At 52.1% G+C, this 25,705-nt stretch overlaps 4 non-coding genes across 4 annotated transcripts; all 4 read left to right on the top strand.

The window, feature by feature from the left end:
* The first annotated feature begins 2,271 nt into the window (after positions 1-2,271).
* On the top strand, positions 2,272-2,342 carry TRNAG-GCC (transfer RNA glycine (anticodon GCC)). The gene has a single exon. It is a non-coding gene; the product is annotated as a tRNA-Gly (tRNA).
* Positions 2,343-9,286: 6,944 nt separating this feature from the next.
* On the top strand, positions 9,287-9,357 carry TRNAG-GCC (transfer RNA glycine (anticodon GCC)). Its single transcript has one exon. It is a non-coding gene; the product is annotated as a tRNA-Gly (tRNA).
* Positions 9,358-16,140: 6,783 nt separating this feature from the next.
* Positions 16,141-16,211, top strand: TRNAG-GCC (transfer RNA glycine (anticodon GCC)). Its single transcript has one exon. It is a non-coding gene; the product is annotated as a tRNA-Gly (tRNA).
* A 9,173-nt stretch (positions 16,212-25,384) lies between these two features.
* Positions 25,385-25,455, top strand: TRNAG-GCC (transfer RNA glycine (anticodon GCC)). The gene has a single exon. It is a non-coding gene; the product is annotated as a tRNA-Gly (tRNA).
* Positions 25,456-25,705: the final 250 nt, after the last annotated feature.

Here is a 25,705-nt window from a genome sequence, read left to right as displayed (position 1 = left end):
GTGAAAAAAATGTCAAAGAGTGACCCCAACGTGATTTGAACACGCAACCTTCTGAGCTGGAGTCAGACGCGCTACCGTTGCGCCACGAGGTCCCTGTGCATGCAGTTCTTAGCCCCGGATCAAGAAATGCTTCTGTGCCTTTTATTGGCCCTCAGTACGCCTGTGGTTAAAGTAGAAGGCTTGGTGTCCCGTTTCCAGTCCTATTGGTGGAAATGACTAGAGGTGAAGAGATGAGAGAAGATAGAAATGTTGAGATAGAGCATGTCACGCAGGCAAAGCGAGAGCTCTAAGAGCAAAGCCAGACAGCTGTGTTTTAATTCAGGACTTGATGTCCCGTTTCCAGTCCTATTGGTGGAAATGACTAGAGGTGAAGAGATGAGAGAAGATAGAAATGTTCAGATAGAGCATGTCACGCAGGCAAAGCGAGAGCTCTAAGAGCAAAGCCAGACAGCTGTGTTTTAATTCAGGACTTGATGTAGGCAAAAAGCATACGTTCCTGGGTGGGCTTGAACCACCAACCTTTCAGTTAACAGCCGAACGCGCTAACCGATTGCGCCACAGAAACCAACCACCGCAGTTAGTGTGTTGGGACTCAATATATGTTTTTACCTTTGTGCTCCTGCCTGCAGCTCTAAGGTCCTGGCATAAGACAGGTAGGCTTAGACTCCATTGTGACATGTCTTACTTCTCTTAGAAGAAGGTTCTGAGTTGCCAGGCAGCTTATCTTCTGCCGGGCACACTTTCCTTTGCAAGCTTTCAGGTTGTGAATCCAGCACTGCTTAGGTGTCCATGTCAGACATGAGCAGCTCATTGAGCCCCATTGTGTTTTTTTTGTGGAGATACAACTCTCAGACTAGAGGGAGCAGGCGGGAAGTGGGTGAGACTCACACAGGGTGGGTGGGGCAGTTAAAGGATGTTATCTAATAGTGTAATCGAGGAGTAGGGTTTTTTGTGCTCTACACTTTAACCAGCGATTCTTTCTAAAAGGAAATCCCAGGGCAGTACCCGCAATGAGTGGCATCCCCACACCCGAGGTTGCATTGTGGTAGCTGTTCCCTGAGCCCATAGCCCCTGTCCCCATGTCGCCCTTTCTCCTCGTGTAACTCACCCCAGGTTCGGTGGCTCTGATACTTGCTGCTTCTGCTGCGCGATCATCCCCATGATCTGGGCCTTTGTACGAAATGTCATGTAAGATGACTTTATTCAGCACGGCGTTTGTCATTTGCTTGGTTGTCCTGTCACTGTTGGATGTTTTCTTGCACAGACTACTGTCTAATGGTGGGAAGGCCACGAGACACGTGACTTTTCTCTTTCCTTGTTAGCATAGTTTCCTGCCACTGTCTTGGTGTGCTGCCAGCCTGTGAGACACGTGTCTTGCCCATCTCAGATCCACTGTGGCATGTTAGATATGTCTTTGAGCAGAGTCCCGGTCCCAGAGTTGCTGCCTTCTCTGCACTCTGGCTTCTAAGACTGCAGGCAAAGGCCCTCCCTGGCCCCTCAGCCAGATAGATACATTTACCTGCAGGGCTCAGCTTTGGTGAAAGATATTGGCGAGAGAGAGGAAAGGGGACGGCCTGTGGTGCACCCCCTATTTTGCATAGAACCACAGCCTCCTGGGAGGGCAGAGACATGAGGGTTCTCAGGGAAAGCCCTCCCAGGAGTGTTGAAGGGCAGGACGTGAAACACAGCAATCCCGGAATGGCCTGGTCTAAGATGCCTGTGCAATAGGCCTGGCCCTAGGCTTCCGGGGCTCTTCCTCGGCAGAGGCCCCAGTGGTATGAGCCCGACCAGCGCTGTGCCCGACCAGGGCTGTAGGGCGCGTTGGGAGCGCGTTAGGGACGCGAAAGTGGGCGCAGGGCGCAGAACTCTGCCCGTTTCTCCCCAGGATTTTGGGGAGGACAGGGAATCTGGCCAGGTCAGTGACTAGGCTTTCCCAGAAGGAAAGTCCAGTGACAGTGGCATGTTGTGAAACACAAGATTGCTGGTGGTCTGGAGGGTGCTTTCTGTCAGCCACTTCTCCCGGGAGCAGCCAGAGAGCAGGCTGATGTTGTGCTCTGTCAAGCACAACACTGGCCCCAAACCACTGTCCTTAGCAAAAGCAGAAACATTCATAGTTTCAGTCTCCTGCATCTGATTCCTGCCATCAGCATGTGAACGTTTGGCAGTCCAAGGCTTGCCATGCAAACTTTGTTCATAGGTGTCCCATGCGAATGCATGGGCCTCATCACTACTGTCTACGGCAGGGCTCTCTGCTCAGCCTATGTAAGTGAAGCATTGGTGGTTCAGTGGTAGAATTCTCGCCTGCCAAGCGGGAGGCCCGGGTTCGATTCCCGGCCAATGCAAAGCGCCCTTCTTTTGGCTTTGCTTTAGAAGTCAGAGATATAGACTTGGTGGGGAAAAAAATGTCAAAGAGTGACCCCAACGTGATTTGAACACGCAACCTTCTGATCTGGAGTCAGACGCGCTACCGTTGCGCCACGAGGTCCCTGTGCATGCAGTTCTCAGCCCCGGATCATGAAATGCTTCTGTGCCTTTTATTGGCCCTCAGTACGCCTGTGGTTAAAGTAGAAGGCTTGGTGTCCCGTTTCCAGTCCTATTGGTGGAAATGACTAGAGGTGAAGAGATGAGAGAAGATAGAAATGTTGAGATAGAGCATGTCACGCAGGCAAAGCGAGAGCTCTAAGAGCAAAGCCAGACAGCTGTGTTTTAATTCAGGACTTGATGTCCCGTTTCCAGTCCTATTGGTGGAAATGACTAGAGGTGAAGAGATGAGAGAAGATAGAAATGTTGAGATAGAGCATGTCACGCAGGCAAAGCGAGAGCTCTAAGAGCAAAGCCAGACAGCTGTGTTTTAATTCAGGACTTGATGTAGGCAAAAGCATACGTCCCTGGGTGGGCTTGAACCACCAACCTTTCAGTTAACAACCGAACGCGCTAACCGATTGCGCCACAGAGACCAACCACCGCAGTGAGCGTGTTGGGACTCAATATATGTTTTTACCTTTGTGCTCCTGCCTGCAGCTCTAAGGTCCTGGCATAAGACAGGTAGGCTTAGACTCCATTGTGACATGTCTTACTTCTCTTAGAAGAAGGTTCTGAGTTGCCAGGCAGCTTATCTTCTGCCGGGCACACTTTCCTTTGCAGGCTTTCAGGTTGTGAATCCAGCACTGCTTAGGTGTCCATGTCAGACATGAGCAGCTCATTGAGCCCCATTGTGTGTTTTTTGTGGAGATACAACTCTCAGACTAGAGGGAGCAGGCGGGAAGTGGGTGAGACTCACACAGGGTGGGTGGGGCAGTTAAAGGATGTTATCTAATAGTGTAATCGAGGAGTAGGGTTTTTTGTGCTCTACACTTTAACCAGCGATTCTTTCTAAAAGGAAATCCCAGGGCAGTACCTGCAATGAGTGGCATCCCCACACCCGAGGTTGCATTGTGGTAGCTGTTCCCTGAGCCCATAGCCCCTGTCCCCATGTCGCCCTTTCTCCTCGTGTAACTCACCCCAGGTTCGGTGGCTCTGATACTTGCTGCTTCTGCTGCGCGATCATCCCCATGATCTGGGCCTTTGTACGAGATGTCATGTAAGATGACTTTATTCAGCACGGCGTTTGTCATTTGCTTGGTTGTCCTGTCACTGTTGGATGTTTTCTTGCGCAGACTACTGTCTAATGGTGGGAAGGCCACGAGACACGTGACTTTTCTCTTTCCTTGTTAGCATAGTTTCCTGCCACTGTCTTGGTGTGCTGCCAGCCTGTGAGACACGTGTCTTGCCCATCTCAGCTCCACTGTGGCATGTTAGATATGTCTTTGAGCAGAGTCCCGGTCCCAGAGTTGCTGCCTTCTCTGCACTCTGGCTTGTAAGACTGCAGGCAAAGGCCCTCCCTGGCCCCTCAGCCAGATAGATACATTTACCTGCAGGGCTCAGCTTTGGTGAAAGATATTGGCGAGAGAGAGGAAAGGGGACAGCCCGTGGTGCACCCCCTATTTTGCATAGAACCACAGCCTCCTGGGAGGGCAGAGACATGAGGGTTCTCAGGGAAAGCCCTCCCAGGAGTGTTGAAGGGCAGGACGTGAAACACAGCAATCCCGGAATGGCCTGGTCTAAGATGCCTGTGCAATAGGCCTGGCCCTAGGCTTCCGGGGCTCTTCCTCGGCAGAGGCCCCAGTGGTATGAGCCCGACCAGGGCTGTGCCCGACCAGGGCTGTAGGGCGCGTTGGGAGCGCGTTAGGGACGCGAAAGAGGGCGCAGGGCGCAGAACTCTGCTCGTTTCTCCCCAGGATTTTGGGGAGGACAGGGAATCTGGCCAGGTCAGTGACTAGGCTTTCCCAGAAGGAAAGTCCAGTGACAGTGGCATGTTGTGAAACACAAGATTGCTGGTGGTCTGGAGGGTGCTTTCTGTCAGCCACTTCTCCCGGGAGCAGCCAGAGAGCAGGCTGATGTCGTGCTCTGTCAAGCACAACACTGGCCCCAAACCACTGTCCTTAGCAAAAGCAGAAACATTCATAGTTTCAGTCTCCTGCATCTGATTCCTGCCATCAGCATGTGAACGTTTGGCAGTCCAAGGCTTGCCATGCAAACTTTGTTCATAGGTGTCCCATGCGAATGCATGGGCCTCATCACTACTGTCTACGGCAGGGCTCTCTGCTCAGCCTATGTAAGTGAAGCATTGGTGGTTCAGTGGTAGAATTCTCGCCTGCCACGCGGGAGGCCCGGTTTCGATTCCCGGCCAATGCAAAGCGCCCTTCTTTTGGCTTTGCTTTAGAAGTCAGAGATATAGACATGGTGGGGAAAAAAATGTCAAAGAGTGACCCCGACGTGATTTGAACACGCAAACTTCTGATCTGGAGTCAGACGCGCTACCGTTGCGCCACGAGGTCCCTGTGCATGCAGTTCTCAGCCCCGGATCAAGAAATGCTTCTGTGCCTTTTATTGGCCCTCAGTACGCCTGTGGTTAAAGTAGAAGGCTTGGTGTCCCGTTTCCAGTCCTATTGGTGGAAATGACTAGAGGTGAAGAGATGAGAGAAGATAGAAATGTTGAGATAGAGCATGTCACGCAGGCAAAGAGAGAGCTCTAAGAGCAAAGCCAGACAGCTGTGTTTTAATTCAAACTTGATGTAGGCAAAAGCATACGTCCCTGGGTGGGCTTGAGCCACCAACCTTTCAGTTAACAGCCAAACGCGCTAACCGATTGCGCCACAGAGACCAACCACCACAGTGAGCGTGTTGGGACTCAATATATGTTTTTACCTATGTGCTCCTGCCTGCAGCTCTAAGGTCCTGGCATAAGACAGGTAGGCTTAGACTCCATTGTGACATGTCTTACTTCTCTTAGAAGAAGGTTCTGAGTTGCCAGGCAGCTTATCTTCTGCCGGGCACACTTTCCTTTGCAGGCTTTCAGGTTGTGAATCCAGCACTGCTTAGGTGTCCATGTCAGACATGAGCAGCTCATTGAGCCCCACTGTGTGTTTTTTGTGGAGATACAACTCTCAGACTAGAGGGAGCAGGCGGGAAGTGGGTGAGACTCACACAGGGTGGGTGGGGCAGTTAAAGGATGTTATCTAATAGTGTAATCGAGGAGTTGGGTTTTTTGTGCACTACACTTTAACCAGCGATTCTTTCTAAAAGGAAATCCCAGGGCAGTACCCGCAATGAGTGGCATCCCCACACCCGAGGTTGCATTGTGGTAGCTGTTCCCTGAGCCCATAGCCCCTGTCCCCATGTCGCCCTTTCTCCTCGTGTAACTCACCCCAGGTTCGGTGGCTCTGATACTTGCTGCTTCTGCTGCGCGATCATCCCCATGATCTGGGCCTTTGTACGAAATGTCATGTAAGATGACTTTATTCAGCACGGCGTTTGTCATTTGCATGGTTGTCCTGTCACTGTTGGATGTTTTCTTGCGCAGACTACTGTCTAATGGTGGGAAGGCCACGAGACACGTGACTTTTCTCTTTCCTTGTTAGCATAGTTTCCTGCCACTGTCTTGGTGTGCTGCCAGCCTGTGAGACACGTGTCTTGCCCATCTCAGCTCCACTGTGGCATGTTAGATATGTCTTTGAGCAGAGTCCCGGTCCCAGAGCTGCTGCCTTCTCTGCACTCTGGCTTGTAAGACTGCAGGCAAAGGCCCTCCCTGGCCCCTCAGCCAGATAGATACATTTACCTGCAGGGCTCAGCTTTGGTGAAAGATATTGGCGAGAGAGAGGAAAGGGGACGGCCCGTGGTGCACCCCCTATTTTGCATAGAACCACAGCCTCCTGGGAGGGCAGAGACATGAGGGTTCTCAGGGAAAGCCCTCCCAGGAGTGTTGAAGGGCAGGACGTGAAACACAGCAATCCCGGAATGGCCTGGTCTAAGATGCCTGTGCAATAGGCCTGGCCCTAGGCTTCCGGGGCTCTTCCTCGGCAGAGGCCCCAGTGGTATGAGCCCGGCCAGGGCTGTAGGGCGCGTTGGGAGCGCGTTAGGGACACGAAAGAGGGCGCAGGGCGCAGAACTTTGCCCGTTTCTCCCCAGGAATTTTGGGGAGGACAGGGAATCTGGCCAGGTCAGTGACTAGGCTTTCCCAGAAGGAAAGTCCAGTGACAGTGGCATGTTGTGAAACACAAGATTGCTGGTGGTCTGGAGGGTGCTTTCTGTCAGCCACTTCTCCCGGGAGCAGCCAGAGAGCAGGCTGATGTCGTGCTCTGTCAAGCACAACACTGGCCCCAAACCACTGTCCTTAGCAAAAGCAGAAACATTCATAGTTTCAGTCTCCTGCATCTGATTCCTGCCATCAGCATGTGAACGTTTGGCAGTCCAAGGCTTGCCATGCAAACTTTGTTCATAGGTGTCCCATGCGAATGCATGGGCCTCATCACTACTGTCTACGGCAGGGCTCTCTGCTCAGCCTATGCAAGTGAAGCATTGGTGGTTCAGTGGTAGAATTCTCGCCTGCCACGCGAGAGGCCCGGGTTCGATTCCTGGCCAATGCAAAGCGCCCTTCTTTTGGCTTTGCTTTAGAAGTCAGAGATATAGACTTGGTGGGGAAAAAAATGTCAAAGAGTGACCCCGACGTGATTTGAACACACAACCTTCTGATCTGGAGTCAGACGCGCTACCGTTGCGCCACGAGGTCCCTGTGCATGCAGTTCTCAGCCCCGGATCAAGAAATGCTTCTGTGCCTTTTATTGGCCCTCAGTACGCCTGTGGTTAAAGTAGAAGGCTTGGTGTCCCGTTTCCAGTCCTATTGGTGGAAATGACTAGAGGTGAAGAGATGAGAAAAGATAGAAATGTTGAGATAGAGCATGTCACGCAGGCAAAGCGAGAGCTCTAAGAGCAAAGCCAGACAGCTGTGTTTTAATTCAGGACTTGATGTCCCGTTTCCAGTCCTATTGGTGGAAATGACTAGAGGTGAAGAGATGAGAGAAGATAGAAATGTTGAGATAGAGCATGTCACGCAGGCAAAGCGAGAGCTCTAAGAGCAAAGCCAGACAGCTGTGTTTTAATTCAGGACTTGATGTAGGCAAAAGCATACGTCCCTGGGTGGGCTTGCACCACCAACCTTTCAGTTAACAGCCGAACGCGCTAACCGATTACGCCACAGAGATCAACCACCGCAGTGAGTGTGTTGGGACTCAATATATGTTTTTACCTTTGTGCTCCTGCCTGCAGCTCTAAGGTCCTGGCATAAGACAGGTAGGCTTAGACTCCATTGTGACATGTCTTACTTCTCTTAGAAGAAGGTTCTGAGTTGCCAGGCAGCTTATCTTCTGCCGGGCACACTTTCCTTTGCAGGCTTTCAGGTTGTGAATCCAGCACTGCTTAGGTGTCCATGTCAGACATGAGCAGCTCATTGAGCCCCATTGTGTGTTTTTTGTGGAGATACAACTCTCAGACTAGAGGGAGCAGGCGGGAAGTGGGTGAGACTCACACAGGGTGGGTGGGGCAGTTAAAGGATGTTATCTAATAGTGTAATCGAGGAGTAGGGTTTTTTGTGCTCTACACTTTAACCAGCGATTCTTTCTAAAAGGAAATCCCAGGGCAGTACCCGCAATGAGTGGCATCCCCACACCCGAGGTTGCATTGTGGTAGCTGTTCCCTGAGCCCATAGCCCCTGTCCCCATGTCGCCCTTTCTCCTCGTGTAACTCACCCCAGGTTCGGTGGCTCTGATACTTGCTGCTTCTGCTGCGCGATCATCCCCATGATCTGGGCCTTTGTACGAAATGTCATGTAAGATGACTTTATTCAGCACGGCGTTTGTCATTTGCTTGGTTGTCCTGTCACTGTTGGATGTTTTCTTGCACAGACTACTGTGTAATGGTGGGAAGGCCACGAGACACGTGACTTTTCTCTTTCCTTGTTAGCATAGTTTCCTGCCACTGTCTTGGTGTGCTGCCAGCCTGTGAGACACGTGTCTTGCCCATCTCAGATCCACTGTGGCATGTTAGATATGTCTTTGAGCAGAGTCCCGGTCCCAGAGTTGCTGCCTTCTCTGCACTCTGGCTTGTAAGACTGCAGGCAAAGGCCCTCCCTGGCCCCTCAGCCAGATAGATACATTTACCTGCAGGGCTCAGCTTTGGTGAAAGATATTGGCGAGAGAGAGGAAAGGGGACGGCCTGTGGTGCACCCCCTATTTTGCATAGAACCACAGCCTCCTGGGAGGGCAGAGACATGAGGGTTCTCAGGGAAAGCCCTCCCAGGAGTGTTGAAGAGCAGGACGTGAAACACAGCAATCCCGGAATGGCCTGGTCTAAGATGCCTGTGCAATAGGCCTGGCCCTAGGCTTCCGGGGCTCTTCCTCGGCAGAGGCCCCAGTGGTATGAGCCCGACCAGCGCTGTGCCCGACCAGGGCTGTAGGGCGCGTTGGGAGCGCGTTAGGGACGCGAAAGAGGGCGCAGGGCGCAGAACTCTGCCCGTTTCTCCCCAGGATTTTGGGGAGGACAGGGAATCTGGCCAGGTCAGTGACTAGGCTTTCCCAGAAGGAAAGTCCAGTGACAGTGGCATGTTGTGAAACACAAGATTGCTGGTGGTCTGGAGGGTGCTTTCTGTCAGCCACTTCTCCCGGGAGCAGCCAGAGAGCAGGCTGATGTCGTGCTCTGTCAAGCACAACACTGGCCCCAAACCACTGTCCTTAGCAAAAGCAGAAACATTCATAGTTTCAGTCTCCTGCATCTGATTCCTGCCATCAGCATGTGAACGTTTGGCAGTCCAAGGCTTGCCATGCAAACTTTGTTCATAGGTGTCCCATGCGAATGCATGGGCCTCATCACTACTGTCTACGGCAGGGCTCTCTGCTCAGCCTATGTAAGTGAAGCATTGGTGGTTCAGTGGTAGAATTCTCGCCTGCCAAGCGAGAGGCCCGGGTTCGATTCCCGGCCAATGCAAAGCGCCCTTCTTTTGGCTTTGCTTTAGAAGTCAGAGATATAGACTTGGTGGGGAAAAAAATGTCAAAGAGTGACCCCAACGTGATTTGAACACGCAACCTTCTGATGTGGAGTCAGACACGCTACCGTTGCGCCACGAGGTCCCTGTGCATGCAGTTCTCAGCCCCGGATCATGAAATGCTTCTGTGCCTTTTATTGGCCCTCAGTACGCCTGTGGTTAAAGTAGAAGGCTTGGTGTCCCGTTTCCAGTCCTATTGGTGGAAATGACTAGAGGTGAAGAGATGAGAGAAGATAGAAATGTTGAGATAGAGCATGTCACGCAGGCAAAGCGAGAGCTCTAAGAGCAAAGCCAGACAGCTGTGTTTTAATTCAGGACTTGATGTCCCGTTTCCAGTCCTATTGGTGGAAATGACTAGAGGTGAAGAGATGAGAGAAGATAGAAATGTTGAGATAGAGCATGTCACGCAGGCAAAGCGAGAGCTCTAAGAGCAAAGCCAGACAGCTGTGTTTTAATTCAGGACTTGATGTAGGCAAAAGCATACGTCCCTGGGTGGGCTTGAACCACCAACCTTTCAGTTAACAGCCGAACGCGCTAACCGATTGCGCCACAGAGACCAACCACCGCAGTGAGCGTGTTGGGACTCAATATATGTTTTTACCTTTGTGCTCCTGCCTGCAGCTCTAAGGTCCTGGCATAAGACAGGTAGGCTTAGACTCCATTGTGACATGTCTTACTTCTCTTAGAAGAAGGTTCTGAGTTGCCAGGCAGCTTATCTTCTGCCGGGCACACTTTCCTTTGCAGGCTTTCAGGTTGTGAATCCAGCACTGCTTAGGTGTCCATGTCAGACATGAGCAGCTCATTGAGCCCCATTGTGTGTTTTTTGTGGAGATACAACTCTCAGACTAGAGGGAGCAGGCGGGAAGTGGGTGAGACTCACACAGGGTGGGTGGGGCAGTTAAAGGATGTTATCTAATAGTGTAATCGAGGAGTAGGGTTTTTTGTGCTCTACACTTTAACCAGCGATTCTTTCTAAAAGGAAATCCCAGGGCAGTACCTGCAATGAGTGGCATCCCCACACCCGAGGTTGCATTGTGGTAGCTGTTCCCTGAGCCCATAGCCCCTGTCCCCATGTCGCCCTTTCTCCTCGTGTAACTCACCCCAGGTTCGGTGGCTCTGATACTTGCTGCTTCTGCTGCGCGATCATCCCCATGATCTGGGCCTTTGTACGAGATGTCATGTAAGATGACTTTATTCAGCACGGCGTTTGTCATTTGCTTGGTTGTCCTGTCACTGTTGGATGTTTTCTTGCGCAGACTACTGTCTAATGGTGGGAAGGCCACGAGACACGTGACTTTTCTCTTTCCTTGTTAGCATAGTTTCCTGCCACTGTCTTGGTGTGCTGCCAGCCTGTGAGACACGTGTCTTGCCCATCTCAGCTCCACTGTGGCATGTTAGATATGTCTTTCAGCAGAGTCCCGGTCCCAGAGTTGCTGCCTTCTCTGCACTCTGGCTTGTAAGACTGCAGGCAAAGGCCCTCCCTGGCCCCTCAGCCAGATAGATACATTTACCTGCAGGGCTCAGCTTTGGTGAAAGATATTGGCGAGAGAGAGGAAAGGGGACAGCCCGTGGTGCACCCCCTATTTTGCATAGAACCACAGCCTCCTGGGAGGGCAGAGACATGAGGGTTCTCAGGGAAAGCCCTCCCAGGAGTGTTGAAGGGCAGGACGTGAAACACAGCAATCCCGGAATGGCCTGGTCTAAGATGCCTGTGCAATAGGCCTGGCCCTAGGCTTCCGGGGCTCTTCCTCGGCAGAGGCCCCAGTGGTATGAGCCCGACCAGGGCTGTGCCCGACCAGGGCTGTAGGGCGCGTTGGGAGCGCGTTAGGGACGCGAAAGAGGGCGCAGGGCGCAGAACTCTGCCCGTTTCTCCCCAGGATTTTTGGGGAGGACAGGGAATCTGGCCAGGTCAGTGACTAGGCTTTCCCAGAAGGAAAGTCCAGTGACAGTGGCATGTTGTGAAACACAAGATTGCTGGTGGTCTGGAGGGTGCTTTCTGTCAGCCACTTCTCCCGGGAGCAGCCAGAGAGCAGGCTGATGTCGTGCTCTGTCAAGCACAACACTGGCCCCAAACCACTGTCCTTAGCAAAAGCAGAAACATTCATAGTTTCAGTCTCCTGCATCTGATTCCTGCCATCAGCATGTGAACGTTTGGCAGTCCAAGGCTTGCCATGCAAACTTTGTTCATAGGTGTCCCATGCGAATGCATGGGCCTCATCACTACTGTCTACGGCAGGGCTCTCTGCTCAGCCTATGTAAGTGAAGCATTGGTGGTTCAGTGGTAGAATTCTCGCCTGCCACGCGGGAGGCCCGGTTTCGATTCCCGGCCAATGCAAAGCGCCCTTCTTTTGGCTTTGCTTTAGAAGTCAGAGATATAGACTTGGTGGGGAAAAAAATGTCAAAGAGTGACCCCGACGTGATTTGAACACGCAAACTTCTGATCTGGAGTCAGACGCGCTACCGTTGCGCCACGAGGTCCCTGTGCATGCAGTTCTCAGCCCCGGATCAAGAAATGCTTCTGTGCCTTTTATTGGCCCTCAGTACGCCTGTGGTTAAAGTAGAAGGCTTGGTGTCCCGTTTCCAGTCCTATTGGTGGAAATGACTAGAGGTGAAGAGATGAGAGAAGATAGAAATGTTGAGATAGAGCATGTCACGCAGGCAAAGCGAGAGCTCTAAGAGCAAAGCCAGACAGCTGTGTTTTAATTCAAACTTGATGTAGGCAAAAGCATACGTCCCTGGATGGGCTTGAGCCACCAACCTTTCAGTTAACAGCCAAACGCGCTAACCGATTGCGCCACAGAGACCAACCACCACAGTGAGCGTGTTGGGACTCAATATATGTTTTTACCTATGTGCTCCTGCCTGCAGCTCTAAGGTCCTGGCATAAGACAGGTAGGCTTAGACTCCATTGTGACATGTCTTACTTCTCTTAGAAGAAGGTTCTGAGTTGCCAGGCAGCTTATCTTCTGCCGGGCACACTTTCCTTTGCAGGCTTTCAGGTTGTGAATCCAGCACTGCTTAGGTGTCCATGTCAGACATGAGCAGCTCATTGAGCCCCACTGTGTGTTTTTTGTGGAGATACAACTCTCAGACTAGAGGGAGCAGGCGGGAAGTGGGTGAGACTCACACAGGGTGGGTGGGGCAGTTAAAGGATGTTATCTAATAGTGTAATCGAGGAGTTGGGTTTTTTGTGCACTACACTTTAACCAGCGATTCTTTCTAAAAGGAAATCCCAGGGCAGTACCCGCAATGAGTGGCATCCCCACACCCGAGGTTGCATTGTGGTAGCTGTTCCCTGAGCCCATAGCCCCTGTCCCCATGTCGCCCTTTCTCCTCATGTAACTCACCCCAGGTTCGGTGGCTCTGATACTTGCTGCTTCTGCTGCGCGATCATCCCCATGATCTGGGCCTTTGTACGAAATGTCATGTAAGATGACTTTATTCAGCACGGCGTTTGTCATTTGCATGGTTGTCCTGTCACTGTTGGATGTTTTCTTGCGCAGACTACTGTCTAATGGTGGGAAGGCCACGAGACACGTGACTTTTCTCTTTCCTTGTTAGCATAGTTTCCTGCCACTGTCTTGGTGTGCTGCCAGCCTGTGAGACACGTGTCTTGCCCATCTCAGCTCCACTGTGGCATGTTAGATATGTCTTTGAGCAGAGTCCCGGTCCCAGAGCTGCTGCCTTCTCTGCACTCTGGCTTGTAAGACTGCAGGCAAAGGCCCTCCCTGGCCCCTCAGCCAGATAGATACATTTACCTGCAGGGCTCAGCTTTGGTGAAAGATATTGGCGAGAGAGAGGAAAGGGGACGGCCCGTGGTGCACCCCCTATTTTGCATAGAACCACAGCCTCCTGGGAGGGCAGAGACATGAGGGTTCTCAGGGAAAGCCCTCCCAGGAGTGTTGAAGGGCAGGACGTGAAACACAGCAATCCCGGAATGGCCTGGTCTAAGATGCCTGTGCAATAGGCCTGGCCCTAGGCTTCCGGGGCTCTTCCTCGGCAGAGGCCCCAGTGGTATGAGCCCGACCAGGGCTGTAGGGCGCGTTGGGAGCGCGTTAGGGACACGAAAGAGGGCGCAGGGCGCAGAACTTTGCCCGTTTCTCCCCAGGAATTTTGGGGAGGACAGGGAATCTGGCCAGGTCAGTGACTAGGCTTTCCCAGAAGGAAAGTCCAGTGACAGTGGCATGTTGTGAAACACAAGATTGCTGGTGGTCTGGAGGGTGCTTTCTGTCAGCCACTTCTCCCGGGAGCAGCCAGAGAGCAGGCTGATGTCGTGCTCTGTCAAGCACAACACTGGCCCCAAACCACTGTCCTTAGCAAAAGCAGAAACATTCATAGTTTCAGTCTCCTGCATCTGATTCCTGCCATCAGCATGTGAACGTTTGGCAGTCCAAGGCTTGCCATGCAAACTTTGTTCATAGGTGTCCCATGCGAATGCATGGGCCTCATCACTACTGTCTACGGCAGGGCTCTCTGCTCAGCCTATGCAAGTGAAGCATTGGTGGTTCAGTGGTAGAATTCTCGCCTGCCACGCGAGAGGCCCGGGTTCGATTCCTGGCCAATGCAAAGCGCCCTTCTTTTGGCTTTGCTTTAGAAGTCAGAGCTATAGACTTGGTGGGGAAAAAAATGTCAAAGAGTGACCCCGACGTGATTTGAACACACAACCTTCTGATCTGGAGTCAGACGCGCTACCGTTGCGCCACGAGGTCCCTGTGCATGCAGTTCTCAGCCCCGGATCAAGAAATGCTTCTGTGCCTTTTATTGGCCCTCAGTACGCCTGTGGTTAAAGTAGAAGGCTTGGTGTCCCGTTTCCAGTCCTATTGGTGGAAATGACTAGAGGTGAAGAGATGAGAAAAGATAGAAATGTTGAGATAGAGCATGTCACGCAGGCAAAGCGAGAGCTCTAAGAGCAAAGCCAGACAGCTGTGTTTTAATTCAAACTTGATGTAGGCAAAAGCATACGTCCCTGGGTGGGCTTGAGCCACCAACCTTTCAGTTAACAGCCAAACGCGCTAACCGATTGCGCCACAGAGACCAACCACCACAGTGAGCGTGTTGGGACTCAATATATGTTTTTACCTATGTGCTCCTGCCTGCAGCTCTAAGGTCCTGGCATAAGACAGGTAGGCTTAGACTCCATTGTGACATGTCTTACTTCTCTTAGAAGAAGGTTCTGAGTTGCCAGGCAGCTTATCTTCTGCCGGGCACACTTTCCTTTGCAGGCTTTCAGGTTGTGAATCCAGCACTGCTTAGGTGTCCATGTCAGACATGAGCAGCTCATTGAGCCCCACTGTGTGTTTTTTGTGGAGATACAACTCTCAGACTAGAGGGAGCAGGCGGGAAGTGGGTGAGACTCACACAGGGTGGGTGGGGCAGTTAAAGAATATTATCTAATAGTGTAATCGAGGAGTTGGGTTTTTTGTGCACTACACTTTAACCAGCGATTCTTTCTAAAAGGAAATCCCAGGGCAGTACCCGCAATGAGTGGCATCCCCACACCCGAGGTTGCATTGTGGTAGCTGTTCCCTGAGCCCATAGCCCCTGTCCCCATGTCGCCCTTTCTCCTCGTGTAACTCACCCCAGGTTCGGTGGCTCTGATACTTGCTGCTTCTGCTGCGCGATCATCCCCATGATCTGGGCCTTTGTACGAAATGTCATGTAAGATGACTTTATTCAGCACGGCGTTTGTCATTTGCTTGGTTGTCCTGTCACTGTTGGATGTTTTCTTGCGCAGACTACTGTCTAATGGTGGGAAGGCCACGAGACACGTGACTTTTCTCTTTCCTTGTTAGCATAGTTTCCTGCCACTGTCTTGGTGTGCTGCCAGCCTGTGAGACACGTGTCTTGCCCATCTCAGCTCCACTGTGGCATGTTAGATATGTCTTTGAGCAGAGTCCCGGTCCCAGAGTTGCTGCCTTCTCTGCACTCTGGCTTGTAAGACTGCAGGCAAAGGCCCTCCCTGGCCCCTCAGCCAGATAGATACATTTACCTGCAGGGCTCAGCTTTGGTGAAAGATATTGGCGAGAGAGAGGAAAGGGGACGGCCCGTGGTGCACCCCCTATTTTGCATAGAACCACAGCCTCCTGGGAGGGCAGAGACATGAGGGTTCTCAGGGAAAGCCCTCCCAGGAGTGTTGAAGGGCAGGACGTGAAACACAGCAATCCCGGAATGGCCTGGTCTAAGATGCCTGTGCAATAGGCCTGGCCCTAGGCTTCCGGGGCTCTTCCTCGGCAGAGGCCCCAGTGGTATGAGCCCGACCAGGGCTGTAGGGCGCGTTGGGAGCGCGTTAGGGACGCGAAAGAGGGCGCAGGGCGCAGAACTCTGCCCGTTTCTCCCCAGGATTTTGGGGAGGACAGGGAATCTGGCCAGGTCAGTGACTAGGCTTTCCCAGAAGGAAAGTCCAGTGACAGTGGCATGTTGTGAAACACAAGATTGCTGGTGGTCTGGAGAGTGCTTTCTGTCAGCCACTTCTCCGGGGAGCAGCCAGAGAGCAGGCTGATGTCGTGCTCTGTCAAGCACAACACTGGCCCCAAACCACTGTCCTTAGCAAAAGCAGAAACATTCATAGTTTCAGTCTCCTGCATCTGATTCCTGCCATCAGCATGTGAACGTTTGGCAGTCCAAGGCTTGCCATGCAAACTTTGTTCATAGGTGTCCCATGCGAATGCATGGGCCTCATCACTACTGTCTACGGCAGGGCTCTCTGCTCAGCCTATGTGAGTGAAGCATTGGTGGTTCAGTGGTAGAATTCTCGCCTGCCACGCGGGAGGCCCGGGTTCGATTCCCGGCCAATGCAAAGCGCCCTTCTTTTGGCTTTGCTTTAGAAGTCAGAGATATAGACTTGGTGGGGAAAAAAATGTCAAAGAGTGACCCCAACGTGATTTGAACACGCAACCTTCTGATCTGGAGTCAGACGCGCTACCGTTGCGCCACGAGGTCCCTGTGCATGCAGTTCTCAGCCCCGGATCAAGAAATGCTTCTGTGCCTTTTATTGGCCCTCAGTACGCCTGTGGTTAAAGTAGAAGGCTTGGTGTCCCGTTTCCAGTCCTATTGGTGGAAATGACTAGAGGTGAAGAGATGAGAGAAGATAGAAATGTTGAGATAGAGCATGTCACGCAGGCAAAGCGAGAGCTCTAAGAGCAAAGCCAGACAGCTGTGTTTTAATTCAGGACTTGATGTCCCGTTTCCAGTCCTATTGGTGGAAATGACTAGAGGTGAAGAGATGAGAGAAGATAGAAATGTTGAGATAGAGCATGTCACGCAGGCAAAGCGAGAGCTCTAAGAGCAAAGCCAGACAGCTGTGTTTTAATTCAGGACTTGATGTAGGCAAAAGCATACGTCCCTGGGTGGGCTTGAACCTCCAACCTTTCGGTTAACAGCCGAACACGCTAACCGATTGCGCCACAGAGACCAACCACCGCAGTGAGCGTGTTGGGACTCAATATATGTTTTTACCTTTGTGCTCCTGCCTGCAGCTCTAAGGTCCTGGCATAAGACAGGTAGGCTTAGACTCCATTGTGACATGTCTTACTTCTCTTAGAAGAAGGTTCTGAGTTGCCAGGCAGCTTATCTTCTGCCGGGCACACTTTCCTTTGCAGGCTTTCAGGTTGTGAATCCAGCACTGCTTAGGTGTCCATGTCAGACATGAGCAGCTCATTGAGCCCCACTGTGTGTTTTTTGTGGAGATACAACTCTCAGACTAGAGGGAGCAGGCGGGAAGTGGGTGAGACTCACACAGGGTGGGTGGGGCAGTTAAAGGATGTTATCTAATAGTGTAATCGAGGAGTTGGTTTTTTTGTGCACTACACTTTAACCAGCGATTCTTTCTAAAAGGAAATCCCAGGGCAGTACCCGCAATGAGTGGCATCCCCACACCCGAGGTTGCATTGTGGTAGCTGTTCCCTGAGCCCATAGCCCCTGTCCCCATGTCGCCCTTTCTCCTCGTGTAACTCACCCCAGGTTCGGTGGCTCTGATACTTGCTGCTTCTGCTGCGCGATCATCCCCATGATCTGGGCCTTTGTACGAAATGTCATGTAAGATGACTTTATTCAGCACGGCGTTTGTCATTTGCATGGTTGTCCTGTCACTGTTGGATGTTTTCTTGCGCAGACTACTGTCTAATGGTGGGAAGGCCACGAGACACGTGACTTTTCTCTTTCCTTGTTAGCATAGTTTCCTGCCACTGTCTTGGTGTGCTGCCAGCCTGTGAGACACGTGTCTTGCCCATCTCAGCTCCACTGTGGCATGTTAGATATGTCTTTGAGCAGAGTCCCGGTCCCAGAGCTGCTGCCTTCTCTGCACTCTGGCTTGTAAGACTGCAGGCAAAGGCCCTCCCTGGCCCCTCAGCCAGATAGATACATTTACCTGCAGGGCTCAGCTTTGGTGAAAGATATTGGCGAGAGAGAGGAAAGGGGACGGCCCGTGGTGCACCCCCTATTTTGCATAGAACCACAGCCTCCTGGGAGGGCAGAGACATGAGGGTTCTCAGGGAAAGCCCTCCCAGGAGTGTTGAAGGGCAGGACGTGAAACACAGCAATCCCGGAATGGCCTGGTCTAAGATGCCTGTGCAATAGGCCTGGCCCTAGGCTTCCGGGGCTCTTCCTCGGCAGAGGCCCCAGTGGTATGAGCCCGACCAGGGCTGTAGGGCGCGTTGGGAGCGCGTTAGGGACACGAAAGAGGGCGCAGGGCGCAGAACTCTGCCCGTTTCTCCCCAGGAATTTGGGGAGGACAGGGAATCTGGCCAGGTCAGTGACTAGGCTTTCCCAGAAGGAAAGTCCAGTGACAGTGGCATGTTGTGAAACACAAGATTGCTGGTGGTCTGGAGGGTGCTTTCTGTCAGCCACTTCTCCCGGGAGCAGCCAGAGAGCAGGCTGATGTCGTGCTCTGTCAAGCACAACACTGGCCCCAAACCACTGTCCTTAGCAAAAGCAGAAACATTCATAGTTTCAGTCTCCTGCATCTGATTCCTGCCATCAGCATGTGAACGTTTGGCAGTCCAAGGCTTGCCATGCAAACTTTGTTCATAGGTGTCCCATGCGAATGCATGGGCCTCATCACTACTGTCTACGGCAGGGCTCTCTGCTCAGCCTATGTAAGTGAAGCATTGGTGGTTCAGTGGTAGAATTCTCGCCTGCCACGCGGGAGGCCCGGGTTCGATTCCCAGCCAATGCAAAGCGCCCTTCTTTTGGCTTTGCTTTAGAAGTCAGAGATATAGACTTGGTGGGGAAAAAAATGTCAAAGAGTGACCCCGACGTGATTTGAACATGCAACCTTCAGATCTGGAGTCAGACGCGCTATCGTTGCGCCACGAGGTCCCTGTGCATGCAGTTCTCAGCCCCGGATCAAGAAATGCTTCTGTGCCTTTTATTGGCCCTCAGTACGCCTGTGGTTAAAGTAGAAGGCTTGGTGTCCCGTTTCCAGTCCTATTGGTGGAAATGACTAGAGGTGAAGAGATGAGAGAAGATAGAAATGTTGAGATAGAGCATGTCACGCAGGCAAAGCGAGAGCTCTAAGAGCAAAGCCAGACAGCTGTGTTTTAATTCAAACTTGATGTAGGCAAAAGCATACGTCCCTGGATGGGCTTGAGCCACCAACCTTTCAGTTAACAGCCAAACGCGCTAACCGAAAGCGCCACAGAGACCAACCACCACAGTGAGCGTGTTGGGACTCAATATATGTTTTTACCTATGTGCTCCTGCCTGCAGCTCTAAGGTCCTGGCATAAGACAGGTAGGCTTAGACTCCATTGTGACATGTCTTACTTCTCTTAGAAGAAGGTTCTGAGTTGCCAGGCAGCTTATCTTCTGCCGGGCACACTTTCCTTTGCAGGCTTTCAGGTTGTGAATCCAGCACTGCTTAGGTGTCCATGTCAGACATGAGCAGCTCATTGAGCCCCACTGTGTGTTTTTTGTGGAGATACAACTCTCAGACTAGAGGGAGCAGGCGGGAAGTGGGTGAGACTCACACAGGGTGGGTGGGGCAGTTAAAGGATGTTATCTAATAGTGTAATCGAGGAGTTGGGTTTTTTGTGCACTACACTTTAACCAGCGATTCTTTCTAAAAGGAAATCCCAGGGCAGTACCCGCAATGAGTGGCATCCCCACACCCGAGGTTGCATTGTGGTAGCTGTTCCCTGAGCCCATAGCCCCTGTCCCCATGTCGCCCTTTCTCCTCGTGTAACTCACCCCAGGTTCGGTGGCTCTGATACTTGCTGCTTCTGCTGCGCGATCATCCCCATGATCTGGGCCTTTGTACGAAATGTCATGTAAGATGACTTTATTCAGCACGGCGTTTGTCATTTGCATGGTTGTCCTGTCACTGTTGGATGTTTTCTTGCGCAGACTACTGTCTAATGGTGGGAAGGCCACGAGACACGTGACTTTTCTCTTTCCTTGTTAGCATAGTTTCCTGCCACTGTCTTGGTGTGCTGCCAGCCTGTGAGACACGTGTCTTGCCCATCTCAGCTCCACTGTGGCATGTTAGATATGTCTTTGAGCAGAGTCCCGGTCCCAGAGCTGCTGCCTTCTCTGCACTCTGGCTTGTAAGACTGCAGGCAAAGGCCCTCCCTGGCCCCTCAGCCAGATAGATACATTTACCTGCAGGGCTCAGCTTTGGTGAAAGATATTGGCGAGAGAGAGGAAAGGGGACGGCCCGTGGTGCACCCCCTATTTTGCATAGAACCACAGCCTCCTGGGAGGGCAGAGACATGAGGGTTCTCAGGGAAAGCCCTCCCAGGAGTGTTGAAGGGCAGGACGTGAAACACAGCAATCCCAGAATGGCCTGGTCTAAGATGCCTGTGCAATAGGCCTGGCCCTAGGCTTCCGGGGCTCTTCCTCGGCAGAGGCCCCAGTGGTATGAGCCCGACCAGCGCTGTGCCCGACCAGGGCTGTAGGGCGCGTTGGGAGCGCGTTAGGGACGCGAAAGAGGGCGCAGGGCGCAGAACTCTGCCCGTTTCTCCCCAGGATTTTGGGGAGGACAGGGAATCTGGCCAGGTCAGTGACTAGGCTTTCCCAGAAGGAAAGTCCAGTGACAGTGGCATGTTGTGAAACACAAGATTGCTGGTGGTCTGGAGGGTGCTTTCTGTCAGCCACTTCTCCCGGGAGCAGCCAGAGAGCAGGCTGATGTCGTGCTCTGTCAAGCACAACACTGGCCCCAAACCACTGTCCTTAGCAAAAGCAGAAACATTCATAGTTTCAGTCTCCTGCATCTGATTCCTGCCATCAGCATGTGAACGTTTGGCAGTCCAAGGCTTGCCATGCAAACTTTGTTCATAGGTGTCCCATGCGAATGCATGGGCCTCATCACTACTGTCTACGGCAGGGCTCTCTGCTCAGCCTATGTAAGTGAAGCATTGGTGGTTCAGTGGTATAATTCTCGCCTGCCACGCGGGAGGCCTGGGTTCGATTCCCGGCCAATTGAAAGTGCCCTTCTTTTGGCTTTGCTTTAGAAGTCAGAGATATAGACTTGGTGGGGAAAAAAATGTCAAAGAGTGACCCCGACGTGATTTGAACACGCAACCTTCGGGTCTGGAGTCAAACGCGCTACCTTTGCGCCACGAGGTCCCTGTGCATGCAGTTCTCAGCCCCGGATCAAGAAATGCTTCTGTGCCTTTTATTGGCCCTCAGTACGCCTGTGGTTAAAGTAGAAGGCTTGGTGTCCCGTTTCCAGTCCTATTGGTGGAAATGACTAGAGGTGAAGAGATGAGAGAAGATAGAAATGTTGAGATAGAGCATGTCACGCAGGCAAAGCGAGAGCTCTAAGAGCAAACCCAGACAGCTGTGTTTTAATTCAGGACTTGATGTCCCGTTTCCAGTCCTATTGGTGGAAATGACTAGAGGTGAAGAGATGAGAGAAGATAGAAATGTTGAGATAGACGATGTCACGCAGGCAAAGCAAGAGCTCTAAGAGCAAAGCCAGACAGCTGTGTTTTAATTCAGGACTTGATGTAGGCAAAAGCATACGTCCCTGGGTGGGCTTGAACCACCAACCTTTCAGTTAACAGCCGAACGCGCTAACCGATTGCGCCACAGAGACCAACCACCGCAGTGAGTGTGTTGGGACTCAATATATGTTTTTACCTTTGTGCTCCTGCCTGCAGCTCTAAGGTCCTGGCATAAGACAGGTAGGCTTAGACTCCATTGTGACATGTCTTACTTCTCTTAGAAGAAGGTTCTGAGTTGCCAGGCAGCTTATCTTGTGCCGGGCACACTTTCCTTTGCAGGCTTTCAGGTTGTGAATCCAGCACTGCTTAGGTGTCCATGTCAGACATGAGCAGCTCATTGAGCCCCATTGTGTGTTTTTTGTGGAGATACAACTCTCAGACTAGAGGGAGCAGGCGGGAAGTGGGTGAGACTCACACAGGGTGGGTGGGGCAGTTAAAGGATGTTATCTAATAGTGTAATCGAGGAGTAGGGTTTTTTGTGCTCTACACTTTAACCAGCGATTCTTTCTAAAAGGAAATCCCAGGGCAGTACCCGCAATGAGTGGCATCCCCACACCCGAGGTTGCATTGTGGTAGCTGTTCCCTGAGCCCATAGCCCCTGTCCCCATGTCGCCCTTTCTCCTCGTGTAACTCACCCCAGGTTCGGTGGCTCTGATACTTGCTGCTTCTGCTGCGCGATCATCCCCATGATCTGGGCCTTTGTACGAAATGTCATTTAAGATGACTTTATTCAGCACGGCGTATGTCATTTGCTTGGTTGTCCTGTCACTGTTGGATGTTTTCTTGCGCAGACTACTGTCTAATGGTGGGAAGGCCACGAGACACGTGACTTTTCTCTTTCCTTGTTAGCATAGTTTCCTTCCACTGTCTTGGTGTGCTGCCAGCCTGTGAGACACGTGTCTTGCCCATCTCAGCTCCACTGTGGCATGTTAGATATGTCTTTGAGCAGAGTCCCGGTCCCAGAGTTGCTGCCTTCTCTGCACTCTGGCTTGTAAGACTGCAGGCAAAGGCCCTCCCTGGCCCCTCAGCCAGATAGATACATTTACCTGCAGGGCTCAGCTTTGGTGAAAGATATTGGCGAGAGAGAGGAAAGGGGACGGCCCGTGGTGCACCCCCTATTTTGCATAGAACCACAGCCTCCTGGGAGGGCAGAGACATGAGGGTTCTCAGGGAAAGCCCTCCCAGGAGTGTTGAAGGGCAGGACGTGAAACACAGCAATCCCGGAATGGCCTGGTCTAAGATGCCTGTGCAATAGGCCTGGCCCTAGGCTTCCGGGGCTCTTCCTCGGCAGAGGCCCCAGTGGTATGAGCCCGACCAGGGCTGTAGGGCGCGTTGGGAGCGCGTTAGGGACGCGAAAGAGGGCGCAGGGCGCAGAACTCTTCCCGTTTCTCCCCAGGATTTTGGGGAGGACAGGGAATCTGGCCAGGTCAGTGACTAGGCTTTCCCAGAAGAAAAGTCCAGTGACAGTGGCATGTTGTGAAACACAAGATTGCTGGTGGTCTGGAGGGTGCTTTCTGTCAGCCACTTCTCCCGGGAGCAGCCAGAGAGCAGGCTGATGTCGTGCTCTGTCAAGCACAACACTGGCCCAAACCACTGTCCTTAGCAAAAGCAGAAACATTCATAGTTTCAGTCTCCTGCATCTGATTCCTGCCATCAGCATGTGAACGTTTGGCAGTCCAAGGCTTGCCATGCAAACTTTGTTCATAGGTGTCCCATGCGAATGCATGGGCCTCATCACTACTGTCTACGGCAGGGCTCTCTGCTCAGCCTATGTAAGTGAAGCATTGGTGGTTCAGTGGTAGAATTCTCGCCTGCCACGCGCGAGGCCCGGGTTCGATTCCCGGCCAATGCAAAGCGCCCTTCTTTTGGCTTTGCTTTAGAAGTCAGAGATATAGACTTGGTGGGGAAAAAAATGTCAAAGAGTGACCCCGACGTGATTTGAACACGCAACTTTCTGATCTGGAGTCAGACGCGCTACCGTTGCGCCACGAGGTCCCTGTGCATGCAGTTCTCAGCCCCGGATCAAGAAATGCTTCTGTGCCTTTTATTGGACCTCAGTACGCCTGTGGTTAAAGTAGAAGGCTTGGTGGCCCGTTTCCAGTCCTATTGGTGGAAATGACTAGAGGTGAAGAGAAGAGAGAAGATAGAAATGTTGAGATAGAGCATGTCACGCAGGCAAAGCGAGAGCTCTAAGAGCAAAGCCAGACAGCTGTGTTTTAATTCAGGACTTGATGTAGGCAAAAGCATACGTCCCTGGGTGGGCTTGAGCCACCAACCTTTCAGTTAACAGCCAAACGCGCTAACCGATTGCGCCACAGAGACCAACCACCACAGTGAGCGTGTTGGGACTCAATATATGTTTTTACCTATGTGCTCCTGCCTGCAGCTCTAAGGTCCTGGCATAAGATAGGTAGGCTTAGACTCCATTGTGACATGTCTTACTTCTCTTAGTAGAAGGTTCTGAGTTGCCAGGCAGCTTATCTTCTGCCGGGCACACTTTCCTTTGCAGGCTTTCAGGTTGTGAATCCAGCACTGCTTAGGTGTCCATGTCAGACATGAGCAGCTCATTGAGCCCCACTGTGTGTTTTTTGTGGAGATACAACTCTCAGACTAGAGGGAGCAGGCGGGAAGTGGGTGAGACTCACACAGGTTGGGTGGGGCAGTTAAAGGATGTTATCTAATAGTGTAATCGAGGAGTTGGTTTTTTTGTGCACTACACTTTAACCAGCGATTCTTTCTAAAAGGAAATCCCAGGGCAGTACCCGCAATGAGTGGCATCCCCACACCCGAGGTTGCATTGTGGTAGCTGTTCCCTGAGCCATTAGCCCCTGTCCCCATGTCGCCCTTTCTCCTCGTGTAACTCACCCCAGGTTCGGTGGCTCTGATACTTGCTGCTTCTGCTGCGCGATCATCCCCATGATCTGGGCCTTTGTACGAAATGTCATGTAAGATGACTTTATTCAGCACGGCGTTTGTCATTTGCTTGGTTGTCCTGTCACTGTTGGATGTTTTCTTGCGCAGACTACTGTCTAATGGTGGGAAGGCCACGAGACACGTGACTTTTCTCTTTCCTTGTTAGCATAGTTTCCTGCCACTGTCTTGGTGTGCTGCCAGCCTGTGAGACACGTGTCTTGCCCATCTCAGCTCCACTGTGGCATGTTAGATATGTCTTTGAGCAGAGTCCCGGTCCCAGAGTTGCTGCCTTCTCTGCACTCTGGCTTGTAAGACTGCAGGCAAAGGCCCTCCCTGGCCCCTCAGCCAGATAGATACATTTACCTGCAGGGCTCAGCTTTGGTGAAAGATATTGGCGAGAGAGAGGAAAGGGGACGGCCCGTGGTGCACCCCCTATTTTGCATAGAACCACAGCCTCCTGGGAGGGCAGAGACATGAGGGTTCTCAGGGAAAGCCCTCCCAGGAGTGTTGAAGGGCAGGACGTGAAACACAGCAATCCCGGAATGGCCTGGTCTAAGATGCCTGTGCAATAGGCCTGGCCCTAGGCTTCCGGGGCTCTTCCTCGGCAGAGGCCCCAGTGGTATGAGCCCGACCAGCGCTGTGCCCGACCAGGGCTGTAGGGCGCGTTGGGAGCGCGTTAGGGACGCGAAAGAGGGCGCAGGGCGCAGAACTCTGCCCGTTTCTCCCCAGGATTTTGGGGAGGACAGGGAATCTGGCCAGGTCAGTGACTAGGCTTTCCCAGAAGGAAAGTCCAGTGACAGTGGCATGTTGTGAAACACAAGATTGCTGGTGGTCTGGAGGGTGCTTTCTGTCAGCCACTTCTCCCGGGAGCAGCCAGAGAGCAGGCTGATGTCGTGCTCTGTCAAGCACAACACTGGCCCCAAACCACTGTCCTTAGCAAAAGCAGAAACATTCATAGTTTCAGTCTCCTGCATCTGATTCCTGCCATCAGCATGTGAACGTTTGGCAGTCCAAGGCTTGCCATGCAAACTTTGTTCATAGGTGTCCCATGCGAATGCATGGGCCTCATCACTACTGTCTATGGCAGGGCTCTCTGCTCAGCCTATGTAAGTGAAGCATTGGTGGTTCAGTGGTAGAATTCTCGCCTGCCACGCGGGAGGCCCGGGTTCGATTCCCGGCCAATGCAAAGCGCCCTTCTTTTGGCTTTGCTTTAGAAGTCAGAGATATAGACTTGGTGGGGAAAAAAATTTCAAAGAGTGACCCCGACGTGATTTGAACACGCAAACTTCTGATCTGGAGTCAGACGCGCTACCGTTGCGCCACGAGGTCCCTGTGCATGCAGTTCTCAGCCCCGGATCAAGAAATGCTTCTGTGCCTTTTATTGGCCCTCAGTACGCCTGTGGTTAAAGTAGAAGGCTTGGTGTCCCGTTTCCATT

Source organism: Pleurodeles waltl, chromosome 4_1 (genome assembly GCF_031143425.1).
Source record: "Pleurodeles waltl isolate 20211129_DDA chromosome 4_1, aPleWal1.hap1.20221129, whole genome shotgun sequence".
In the NCBI taxonomy this organism is placed as follows: Eukaryota; Metazoa; Chordata; class Amphibia; order Caudata; family Salamandridae; genus Pleurodeles; species Pleurodeles waltl.
Note: the sequence above shows the minus strand (reverse complement) of the source record. Positions and strands in the feature narration are given on the sequence as shown.